Consider the following 12,435-nt stretch of genomic DNA (forward strand, 5'->3'; position numbering starts at 1 on the left):
TGATCACGCAGCTCTCGCGCTCGCTGACGGCGGCTGCCCTCACTGCGAGCTACTGCCTATGGTGACTCTGAGGACTCGCCTGGCATCCTTCTCTGAGACTGCACCTCCGCCCGCCGCGGTTCCGCGCCGTGAAAAGCGCCGTGCTCAACGGGTCCCCCAACCCGCAAAAGCTCGCCAGTTCGCCCGCCTGCTTCACCCACTTTGCTAGAGTCTCTTCCTGATGGACAGCGGCCGCCGTCTGCTGCCGCTTCCGTCGTGGATATCGACCAAGAAGTGAGTCTGTGGGGGATGATACCTGCTCTCCCTCTGTTCGAGCCGCGCAAACTGCGGACAGAAGCGGAAGGTCACGGGGCTAGTTTTCTTTACGTTACAAGAAAGCTACCCCGCCCTTGCGCCCCATTCACGCGTCACTCACCGGCGAAAGGAGAAGAGAGAGTGTTCTCTTACGAGAGGTTCTCTCGTATTGCGTAAGTTAGCTTACGCTACGGATAAAGTCATCTTTTCTCGAGATATGAAGCCAAAAAAGTATCCTTAATTTTTTATTCATTCAGCTAGCAGACCTAGAGCAGGCTATCTAGCGCACTCATTGGCTGCTCCGCGGCAACTGCAGCAGCCTACCAGTGAACCTGGTGTGACATCACGCCCAATCATGCCTCACGCGTCACAGCCCGCCAGAATGGGAGTGGCTTAGCGCATAAAAGGAAGGCTCACAGGCTGCTACCTGCTGCTGATTTTCGTCTCTTCAGCAAAGCTCTCCGCATCACTGTACTCTGAGAGAAGCCGCCGCCGTCGAATCAAGCGCCAGCAAGCTGAGGAAAGCGTCTGAGGAAGCCGGCCGTCTTCGCCACCTTCAGCCATCCGTGCCTGCTTCGCTATCTGGCGACAGTATCCTTTTTTGCTGTGCTTCTGTTGTGTGCTTGCCGCTGCGACACACTTCTACTAAAAGAGCGCGAGGCGTTTGATTCAAAATGCCTCGCATTTCCTGTGGCTCTTGCCGAGCCCCTCTCAGCAACAGGGACCGCCACGTTATCTGCGCTCTCTGCCTGGGACGAGACCACGCAGCCGTCGCTATGTCTGTGCCAGCCAGGCGTTCGCCGGAACCTCTCCTGCGAGCCTCGCTCTCTCCCTCTCCGCCCCCTTTTCCCGACGCGCAGCGGCCGGCTCCTGCCCGCGTTGCCGTCGCCTCAGGGGATGAAGCGGATGAAAATGCCATCGGCGACAGCTGCTCTCTCCTGGCCTCGGACAGCGAAGAGTGGTCCGGATCTCACCGCTCCACCTCTTCGAACCAGGAATCTGGCCGGGCCCGCGCCATTGTCTCCGCCTCCTCACTAAAGCTGTCGATCAGCTGGGCCTCGAGTGGTCCCCACCTTTGCCTGCCGTCCGCGAGATGGGGCTCAAAGTCTGCCCTCCCGTCAAAAGCCTGCAGGACCACGTCAGCACTCGTCAGCCGCGCTTTCTCCGCCGCTGGACAGGCTGCTTCTGCCCTGCACACAATGGCGGTTCTCCAGATCCTTCAGGCCGATCTCCTCCGTGATCTGGATGAGAGAGGCCCGGATCAGACCGCCTTCACGGACTTACGCAGCGCGACGGACCTCTCTCTTCGCGCTACTAAGACCGCAGCTCAAGCCATCGGGAGATCCATGGCCGCGCTTACCATTACCGAGAGGCATCTTTGGCTAACGCTTGCTGACATGGGTGAATCTGAACGGTCCGTGTTTCTCAACGCCCCGCTCTCCCCCACCGGCCTCTTCGGCCCTGCGGTAAGCGGCATTGTGGATTGTTTTTCGGAGGTACAGAAAGCGTCGCAGGCCATGAATCTCTTCCTGCCTCGCGCTCGAGCTCCGCTGCAGGCCGCTCTCAAGCCCAGCCTCCTGCACGCAGTTCTACACAGCGCTCGTCTCACCCTCCGCCTTCGCAGCGATGACAGGGCGGCCGCCCTAGGTCACGCTCATCCAGCCATCACAGACCGCCTCCCCCTCAGGGTCCCCGGCCCAAGATCGCGCTGAAGCCTGAGCCCGTGAAGTCCTCCTTGCATGCACGGGGAGGAAAAGACGATTGAGTCCCGCCACGGCCGGACCGCCGTCAAAACATCTAACTTTAGCTCTGTCAGTCCCCTTAAAAAAAGGCTACTGCAGTAGCGTTCACCGCAGCCAACGAGTCAGTTACACAACTCGCTCGCATGCACACAAACGCCGTTTTTACGCCGACCCAGAGAAATCTCAAAAAGAGTATAATGTCTGGTTATCCGGCTCACACCGACGGTGTTATGAGTGTAGAAAATGTGCCCACTTCCCAGTGCTCACCCCTACACACAAGCACGATCTCCCCTGTGTCCCTCACAGAGCGCACTCTCATAAAGCGGGCACGCGCCGCTCGAGTGTCAAGTGTAGGAAATGTTTCAGTGCCCACACCTACCCACTGCCCGCTCTGTCACACAGTTGTCCCAGGGGTTAGATCACCTAAAGCTCCCAAACACTGGCCGTGTTATGAATGTAAGCCCTGTGCCCACCCACAAGCACTCACACTTACTCAAAATGCTCACAACCAGACAAATCCTCGTGCAAATTCCCCCGAGTGACTGGTTTATTTCTCTCGATCTGAAAGACGCATACTTTCAGATTCAGATTATACCCCGTCACAGGCCATTCTTGAGATTAGTATTCGACGGTCGGGTATATCAATACGCCGTCCTTCCGTTCGGCCTGTCGTTAGCACCCCGTACATTCACGAAGTGCATGGACGTGGCCCTCGCTCACCTGAGAACACAGGGTATGCGAATTTTGAACTATTTGGACAACTGGCTGATACTGGCACAGTCAGAGAGAGAGCTCATATCTCACAGAACAGCGCTTCTCAGCCATCTGAAAAGCTTGGGTCTCTCGGTCAACTGGACCAAGAGCTCATTAACGCCCAGTCAGTCAATCTCTTTTTTGGGAATAGAACTGGACTCGGTGGCTATGACGGCCAGACTGTCGACACAGCGCGCGCGTCGTATTCGACATCTCGCCGCATCTTTTCAGAAAGGCAGGCAATTTCCTCTGAGTTTCAGATGATGTTGGGCCACATGGCCTCAGCTGCAGCGGTGCTTCAGCTGGGCTTACTGCACATGCACCTGCTTCAGCATTGGGGGGGCGACTGCGCCTGCTTCAGCGTTCAGCCTAGGTTAGGGGGCGCATTTCGAGGGCAGAAAGGTCTATGGCCTCTGGTCAGACCAGGAGAAATGCCTTCATATAAACTGTCTGGAGATGTTGGCGGTCGAGAATGCGCTGAAGCATTTTCTCCCATACCTGCGAGGTCATCATGTACTAGTCCACACGGACAACATGTCAGTGGTGTCCTACGTGAACCGTCAGGGCGGTGTCAGATCCAAAACCCTCTGCGCGCTGGCGGAACGCCTACTCGTTTGGGCTCAGCACTCACTGCGCTCGTTGAGAGCCGCGCACATGCCCGGTCACCTGAACGATGGTCCAGACAGACTGTCCAGAGACAATGTTCCCCCGGGGGAATGGTCTCTGCACCCCCAGACAGTCCAGCTTCTGTGGCGCCTTTTCGGCAGAGCGAAAGTCGACCTCTTTGCGTCAGACGACAACGCCCACTGCCCGAAATTCTTCTCGAAGAGCGAGGACGCGCTGGCGTCCCGCTGTACGCTTTTCCCCTGATCTCACTGTTGCCTCAGGTTATCGGGAGAATCAGGGAGACGCGCCACTCAGTGCTCCTCATAGCCCCGCGCTGGGAGAGCCAGACATGGTTCCCGGAATTAATGTGGCTGGCAGTCTCAGCCCCATGGCCGATCCCTGTGAGAAGAGACCTTCTCTCTCAAGCCTGCGGTTCGATCTGGCATCCTCATCCAGAGCGCTGGACTCTGCATGCATGGATAATCAACGGATACCCGCTGATTTGCCAAGAGGGGTCGTGAACACGATCACGCAGTCTAGAGCTCCCTCTACGAGACGGCTCTACGCGTCTAAATGGTCTGTTTAATAAATGGTGCACGGGAAAAAATCTGGACCCACAAACGTGTGGGGTTTCGTGGGTGCTGTGCTTCCTTCAAGAGCTGCTGGACATGGGCAGGTCCCCCTCCACACTCAAAGTATATGTTGCGGCTATTGCAGCATACGCCGAATCGGCGCATTAGGAAGGAATGAACTCATCATCCGCTTCCTTGGAGGAGCCAGGAGGATGAATCCCCCGTGGCCCCCCTCGGTTCCGATTTGGGATCTTTCTTTGGTCCTGGAAGCCCTGAAAGCTCATCCCTTCGAACCTTTAGACACTGTGGATCTGAAATACCTCACGTTCAAAACCGTTTTTCTGATAGCCCTGTCTTCAGTCAAACGCGTGGGTGACTTACACTCGTTATCAGTTAACGCTGCGTGTCTCGAGTTTGGACCTAATGATTCTAAAGTCATCCTCAAACCGAGACATGGTTATGTCCCCAAAGTGATGGGCACTCCTTTCAGAGCGCAGGTCATTTCTCTCTCAGCCCTACCCGCATCCGGCAGCGAGGTTGATAGTAACCTCCTCTGCCCTGTCAGGGCTCTGAGAAATTACGTCACGCGCTCCGCCGCTTTCAGGCGCTCGGAGCAACTGTTCGTTTCGTTTGGAGGGCGCACTCACGCAGATTCGCCAAGGGGACTGGTTTATGTCAATAGATCTGAAGGACGCGTATTTCCAAATACAAATAGTGTCACGTCACAGGCGATTTTTGAGATTCGCCTTCGAGGGCCAGGCATTTCAGTACACAGTCCTGCCGTTCGGCTTGTCCCTGGCACCCCGTACATTCACGATGTGCATGGACGCGGCGCTCGCACCCCTGAAACTCCGGGGCATGCGAGTGTTGAACTACTTGGACGATTGGCTGATTCTAGCTCAATCACACTCAGAGCTCATAGAGCACAGGACCATTTTACTCGAGCACCTCGAGAATCTGGGTCTCAGAGTCAATTGGGCGAAGAGTTCACTGTCTCCCAGTCAGAAAATATCCTTTCTGGGCACAGAGCTGGACTCGCTGTCTATGACAGCGCATGACGGAATCCTTCCGCTGCGGCGCTATTGTCCCGCTCAGAAAATTTCAGAGAATGCTGGGTCTCAGCATCGTCAGTACTTCAGCTGGGTCTGCTTCGCATGCACCCATTGCAGTTCTGGCTGAAAGCGCGAGTACCGCGCCAAGCGTGGACCTCCGGTCTGCTTCGTCTCAAGGTCGATCAGAAATGCATCTCAGCTCTGAACCCTTGGAAAGCGACCGACTGGTACCAATCAGGTGTAAGCCTGGGGACTTCCTCGAGTGTGAAGGTGGTGTCTTCGGACGCCTCCACCCCGTGCCAGGCCTTCTAAATATAGGACCAGACAGACTGTCCAGGAACAATGTTCCGACAGGAGAATGGTCTCTACACCCACAGACAGTCCAACTGCTGTGGAAAAAGTTCGGCAGAGCGAAGGTAGACCTGTTTGCGTCTCAAGAAAACGCTCACTGTCCGGAGTTTTTTTTCCAAGAGCAGGGATGCGCTGGCCCATGTCTGGCCCCGCTGCCCGCTCTATGCTTTTCCCCCCGTCTCGCTCCTGCCTCAGGTGTTAGAGCGAATCAGGGAAAAAGGATGCTCAGTGCTACTCGTGGCTCCGCTCTGGAAGAACCAGGCCTGGTTCCCAGTTCTGATGCAGCTGACAAGCACTGCCCCATGGCCAATGCTAGTGAGGAGGGACCTCCTCTCTCAGGCCAAGGGCTCGATTTGGCATCCTCGCCCAGAGCTATGGTCCCTACATGTGTGGGCTATCGACGGGTACCCGCTAACCTCTCAGAGGGAGTGTTAAACACGATCACGCAGGCTAGGGCCCCGTCTACCAGACGGCTCTATTCCTCAAAATGGTCGGTGTTCTCTAGCTGGTGCACAGCTCGTGGCATTAATTAAGGCTAAATTTGCAATGCTGTTACTTGCAACCCTGATGTTACCAATTCTAATTTATTTTTTCATTATTATTATATAAAAGTTGTGTTTCATTGTGATGTTTATTTAATGGTTATTTGCTGTCATCAGGCTTTTAATCTGCTGATATATCCACATTTCTGATATAACCAAATGTCGATGGCAGGGTTGCAAAAATTGCAGTCTAATTTATAATGAATAAAACATAAAACTGTCGATATTGTCTGTCTCAAGTTCAACGTTTTTACTGTTTTGCACGCAATACGCATGTTCACTTACCATATCCGGGATTCGAATTGGGACCCGGGGATTCCCCAGTCCCAATCCGACACAAATTACACCAAAATCCATCATTGTTCATTTGAAACATGTATTTAATGATCAGTAAAATATGCTGTTGTCATTATTTATTCAAATAAATTTGCGGTAAAGTAAAATGCGATCAGACTAAAAGTAGTAAAATGCGATGGGGGGGGCCGGCTGTCAATCAATATCTTCCAGTCACGCGGGTCCAGGCCCGTAAGCAACCGCGATTACCGATCTTACCGATAGTTACGCCTGTGAAAAAACAGCTTCACACCTTTTGCTGTTTCAACGTTTGTTGAATCTATTGTTTCAGGCTATTTGTGGAAAGTACCTATTACATACCTAACGCAGAACATCTAGGTTTACCAGCCCTTCTTTGGAAGTTCCCTGGCCCGATAACTGTAAAAACTGAACACATGGATTAGCTTCCACAAGGCATATCTTTGTCTCTACACATAAAGTCAGACCCCTTGTGCACCTGTCTTTTTTTCTTCTCTTCTTTTCTCTGTGGCTGTCAGGAGCAGCCGTCTGGATGTGGGAAATGTCAGTCCCGGACTCTGAAGAGTGGTGTTGTGAAGTGGCAGTGAATCACTCCGAGTGAGGAAGCAGTCCATGCCATTCAGAGTGAGTGTGTGTGTGTGTGTGTGTGTGTGTGTGAGAGAGCTGCGTTTGACAGCGTCCTAAAAGCCAAGTGAGAAGTGACGAGCCACTGCACAGGCTGTCATTGATGTTGGTTTATGTGGGATCTTTGTGTCTTCCATGGTCAGACCCATATTTCCCCAGCACTGTTCTGTTTACTCGCAGTATAGAATATATGGAGTCTGAGGACCACAACTATACAAGTCTATTCCGTTTTGATGCACAATCAAAACCTGTATGACTTCCACAAAAATATGATGCCACACACAAGTATACTGTATTTTTTCTCTAACAGCCTTGGTAAAGACATGAGACTTCTTTCAAAAACACAAAATATTTACCAACCCCACATTTTTGAACCATGTTTTAGACTTATATTCACTTCATGTTTAATTATTTCACTTACATTTAATTGTATGCTGGCTACCTGATATAGTTTGGTCCAGTTTCTGGAGGTTGCACCCAATCCAAACTTTTTAACCAGCATCTCAATTTTGCATAGGTAAGCCCTGTTGCAGGGGTTCAAATGCTCCCCACAAAACCACATACAAAAAAACAAAAAAAAAAACAAAAAAAACTTGTGTAAAGTTGTAAAGTGTAAAGTTCCTGTCAGTTCCAGCAGAGAGCACTGTGTGTCTGACCAAAACGAGCACGTCAGATTAACCCTATAGTCTCACACTGGGTAAATACAGACTCATCCAAAGTGTGCAAGGGAATTTGAGTGAGTGTGTCTAGATTAAATGGCATTTAACTCTTGTTCTGAAATATTAGTTATAATATTTATCATCTGGAGGGCTCTGCAGACTAGTTCACACCTGGCTGCTCAGGCACAGTAAGGTAAGAGCTGCACTGGTGGGTCATGGTAGATGTTTCCGACAGCAGTGGAGCAGATTGATGGGGGCTTCAGGTGGGACGGTGGCTGGATGAGAGGTCCAGATGGCTCATTACCACTGACAGCAGTTTATTTTATCCCTTACGCTCGCTAAAAGGTCACGCTGTCCGCCGACTCTCAGCTCGGAGAGTTCTCCCCATCAGATCAGCTCTGGCAGAGGGGAGCGTTACCGGAGACTGCATGGGTCACAGGTTGGTTGGATCATATTTTGTCTCATAAGCACATTTGTTATGAAATACTTACCAATAAGAGAGAGGTTTAATGGATGTGAGGCAGCCATATGCAATGCTTATGTCTTTTTTTGATAACACTTTAGTTTAGGGTGCAATTCTCACTATTAACTAGATGCCTAAGCATACATATTACTAGGAAATTGGAAAATTGTTTATTAGTACTTATAAAGCACATATTAATGCCTTATTCTGCATTAACCATATTCTAAATCCCTTACTACCAATACCTTAACTTAACAACTGCCTTACTAACTATTACTAAGCAGTAGTTAGGAGTTTATTGAGGCAAAATTCATAGTTAATAGTGAGAATTGGACCCTAAAGTAATATTTAAAACATTAAATATGATATAAATATTTATGATTTAAATAATCATTTAATTGGCTTTAATATGTCATTTGATGCAGGCTTAATGGAAAATCAAAGGAGCAAAATTTGACTACTGTTCAAAAGTTTGGGGTCAGTGAAATTTGGATTTTTAATTAATATATCGTAAAAAGATCAGCAAATACAAAAAGTGACAGCAAAAGTGACAGTAAAAACATGTATAGTGTCACAAAACATTTCTGTTTCAAATAAATGCTGTTTTTTAACTATTCATCAAAGGAGAAAAAAAATTAAAAGAAAAAGTCTCAAGGTTTTAGCTTTGCATCACTGGAATAAATTAAATTTTTAAGTATATTCAAAAATATACAGAACAGTGCTATTTTAATTTGTAATAATATTTTACTGTAAAAAAATGAAGCAGCCTTGGTGAGCATAAGAGAATTCTTGCAAAGACATTAAAAAAAAATCTTACGGTATGGTAATTCGGAATAAGGCATTAACATGCGCTTTATACAGCCAATATCCTAGCAATATGCTAATAAGCTATATAAAGGGGAGAAAAAAAATATATTGGCTGGTATTGATATAACAATAACACTTGCTTTTAATCTTTATCATATGAGCAGTTTTAATGTTATTGGTCATTGAAGACAAATTGATCACTGGAAATATTGTATAATCACTGACATGTGTGATCCAAAATAGAGTAGAAAAGGGAATATGCCGTAAGACAAATTCAAAAATGCCAGTCTAAAATCCCCAGTGCATTTCCAACAGTGTTGTGATTCCTCGTGGCCCTGAAGCAAAATAGCATGACAAGGTGACATTAAACTACCTTTCCATGCTGCCATTGCTCAGGATCACTCCGCTCATATACCAGTGAAACATCGCAAGCAGAAACCTCACTTAAGGCAGTGCGGCCTTTAACAGAAAGAAAAGAAGAAAAAACATTCATGAGATGGAAGAGCGAAATGATAAAGGAAGAGAGAACATAGCGAGTCTCTCGTCTGATCCATCCACACAAACATTAATGAGCTCGCTCCCAGTCTGTTCCAAAAACCAGCACCTCTATAGAGCTCAGCAGTCAGTCCACGCCAGAAAAATTATGATCGGTAGAAATGTTTGCCTTTTCTTTCTTTCTTTTTTTTTTTTTTCTTCTTTCCCTCCATCCCCTCTCCCCTCGCTCTATGATTAATCTCACTGCCCCGACGAAAAACACTGTCATTATCAATTCCCTCGATCCAGCGGCTGGAATTCTTTGATTCTTGTCTTCAAAGACCTGCTTCTATTTGGTCATTATTTCTGCCAGAGAACTTTCTCCCACTCGGCACAAACAGATGATGCCTGGAATGAAAGGCTGGCAGATATAAAGCCGCTGCCTTTCGAACTGACACCGCTGGCGAATAATTGATGTTTCTCAATAGAGTTGAGATTGCATCTGTACACACTCATAATGCGCATGTCATTGTCAAACGTGCAAGCGCAGAGGTGAATATGATCTGTTCTCCTGTTGTTTCAAATGCTGCTTTGGAAGAATTATTCAGATTTTTGTTTGCTATTTCAGATCGTTCACATAGTAAGTGATTGGTTTGACAGTCTTGGTGTCTTGTCAACTCTGATCTGTTATATTATTTGTATAGCTTTCCAAAAATTAAAATTAGCCCATGATTTACTCACCCGCTTAAGCCATCCTAGGTGTATATGACATTCTTCTTTCAGACAAATACAATCGGAGTTATATATATAAAAAAATGTCCTGGCTCTTCTAAGCTTTATAATGGCAGTGAATGGCCGGTTATGTTTTGAAGCGATGCGTTCGTATAAGAAAAATACCCATATTTAAAACTTTATCGACTAAACTAACTAGCTTCCAGCATACGGCCGTACGCAAGTTGATTTACGCCAAAAGAGTAACACTTGACGATGTATGACGTAGGATGTAGGAGTAGCGTTAGCTTTGACGCCTCTAGTGGTTCAAACAAAGAGGGCTGGGCAACAAACTCAAGCTCCTCCGACATTTCTCTTTGAAAATTCTCATTTTAGACTTCTAATTCGTGACTGGTGTTTTGTATTGCTCTATCCTCTGTGCATCCGCGTTCATCAATGCGTCATGCATCAGGTCAAAGGTTACTCTTTCGCCGAAAGCTAGTTATTTTAGTCGATAAAAACTTAAATATGGATATTTTTCTTACACAAACGCATTGCTTCGCTTCAGAAGGCCTTTATTAACCCGCCAGAGCCGTGTCGAACAATTTTATCATGGATGGATGCACTTTTATGGTCTTCAAATTAGAAACGGCCATTCACTGCCACTCCGATTGTATTTGTCTGCAAGAAGAATGTTATATACACGTAGATTGGCTTGAGGGTGAGTAAATCATGGGCTAATTCTCATTTTTGGGTGAACTATCCCTTTAAATACATGTATACATTATTTAATTGTGAGAACTGTAGAGTTTCACACTGGCAGCGTCTCAGCAATAAAGTGACCTGAATTCATTGATTTTCAGTGAAAGCTGTTAACTTGTGGCAACTTGAGCGATAGTGACCTTTGGCAACAGGATGTGGCCGTGGCCAGTAACTCCACATAGTTAAGAATAACTTAGTGCACATGCAACATGATGCAACAACTGCCAAAGCGAGGGAAGACCGTTCATGTGATCCATCTCCTGTGAGTTACAATAGCCTGTTGTTGGCAAGATGAAGAAGTTATTCCATTACATTTTTACATGATATGTCTGCACATGTGCAGGAACAATATTAAAGGGATTTTTTTGGGTTCAATACAATTCAGCTCAATCAACAGCATTTGTTCTGTAAAGTTTATAACTACACTCAAATTTTTTTTTTTTTACTTAAAATGATTTGATGATGATCAAAAAGGTTACAGTGGAGGCAATGAGGCCACTTTTAGAGGATTTAATGTGTGTATTATTTCGGCTGTAAGAGCCCATAAGTGTTCAGTGGAGAAAACATGGCAGTTTACCCATACAATTCACTGCCATTTCCAGTGGCAGTTTATTTCTTTTAGCACAAATTATTTAGATTACCAATTAATAAAGACTTATTTTCACAGGTTCTTGCATAATACTATGTTATGATTTGTAAACTAATACATTTTGAATTTTGTTTATACTCAGCTCCATATGTATGGCTTTTCTACCATAGTAAACTTGCTCTGTACCTGACCTGGCACAGCATTGCACTTGGGGAGGAGACCTGTATCACGATGATTAAAGAGCTCAAAGACTTGTAGAAGCATCTAAAATGGCATGGTTGCTTCATAAAATGCACTTTTTATCAAAATTGTGTTTAGGGTTTAGTGTAGCTGGTATATTATTTTCAAACACGATAGCGCATTAACCTTTAGCGCCACTTACCGGGTATTTCATTTCAAAACTGTTGCAATACAACCACCAACATAAAACGTTGCTAGATTCACATTTATCATCTTTTAAAACTGAATGTGCAAGTAGCAACAATGTAGCAGGTGAAAAACAGTATGTTTGAACTTACCGTTTTTCATAAAACAGTAGGAGAAAAGTATCTGGATGACTTATTCCGTCGAGATTCTGAAGTATCTGATGAACACTTTACTATCCCATGAGGCCACGGGAGAGGAGAACATGTAATTGGCAGCAAATGACACTGATGTGTCTGGATTTCATGCTTACTATATAGAACATTCTTTTTTTAACAGTTGCAAAGTAATTACTTATTCAAAAGAAGTTGCGATTTCAGATGCAGATGTGTCGGCTCTGGCACATTTTTCCAATGAGCCTAGGTTGGTAAAAGTTCTTGCCATTGTTATGATCGTTTGAGGTGTTATTTAGGCTACACTTTATTTTAAGGTGTCTGTATAACAGCGTAATTATACAATGAAGTACTGAGTAATAATAATTAACTACAGTACATGTACTGTACTTACTATAGTGTTAGGATTAGGATGTGGTTAAGGTTAGTTGCATGCAATTATGCACACTTTATAGTAATTATTGTAGTAACTACATGTGATGTGTAACAAGGACACTGTAAAATAAAGTGTTACTGTTATTTAGGTACTCAACATTTTGCTACGAGTGCTGTTGGTTGATTTTAACTTATATTGAGCCCTGAATAA

The sequence above is a fragment of the Squalius cephalus genome, assembly GCF_949319135.1.
Source record: "Squalius cephalus genome assembly, chromosome: 14".
In the NCBI taxonomy this organism is placed as follows: Eukaryota; Metazoa; Chordata; class Actinopteri; order Cypriniformes; family Leuciscidae; genus Squalius; species Squalius cephalus.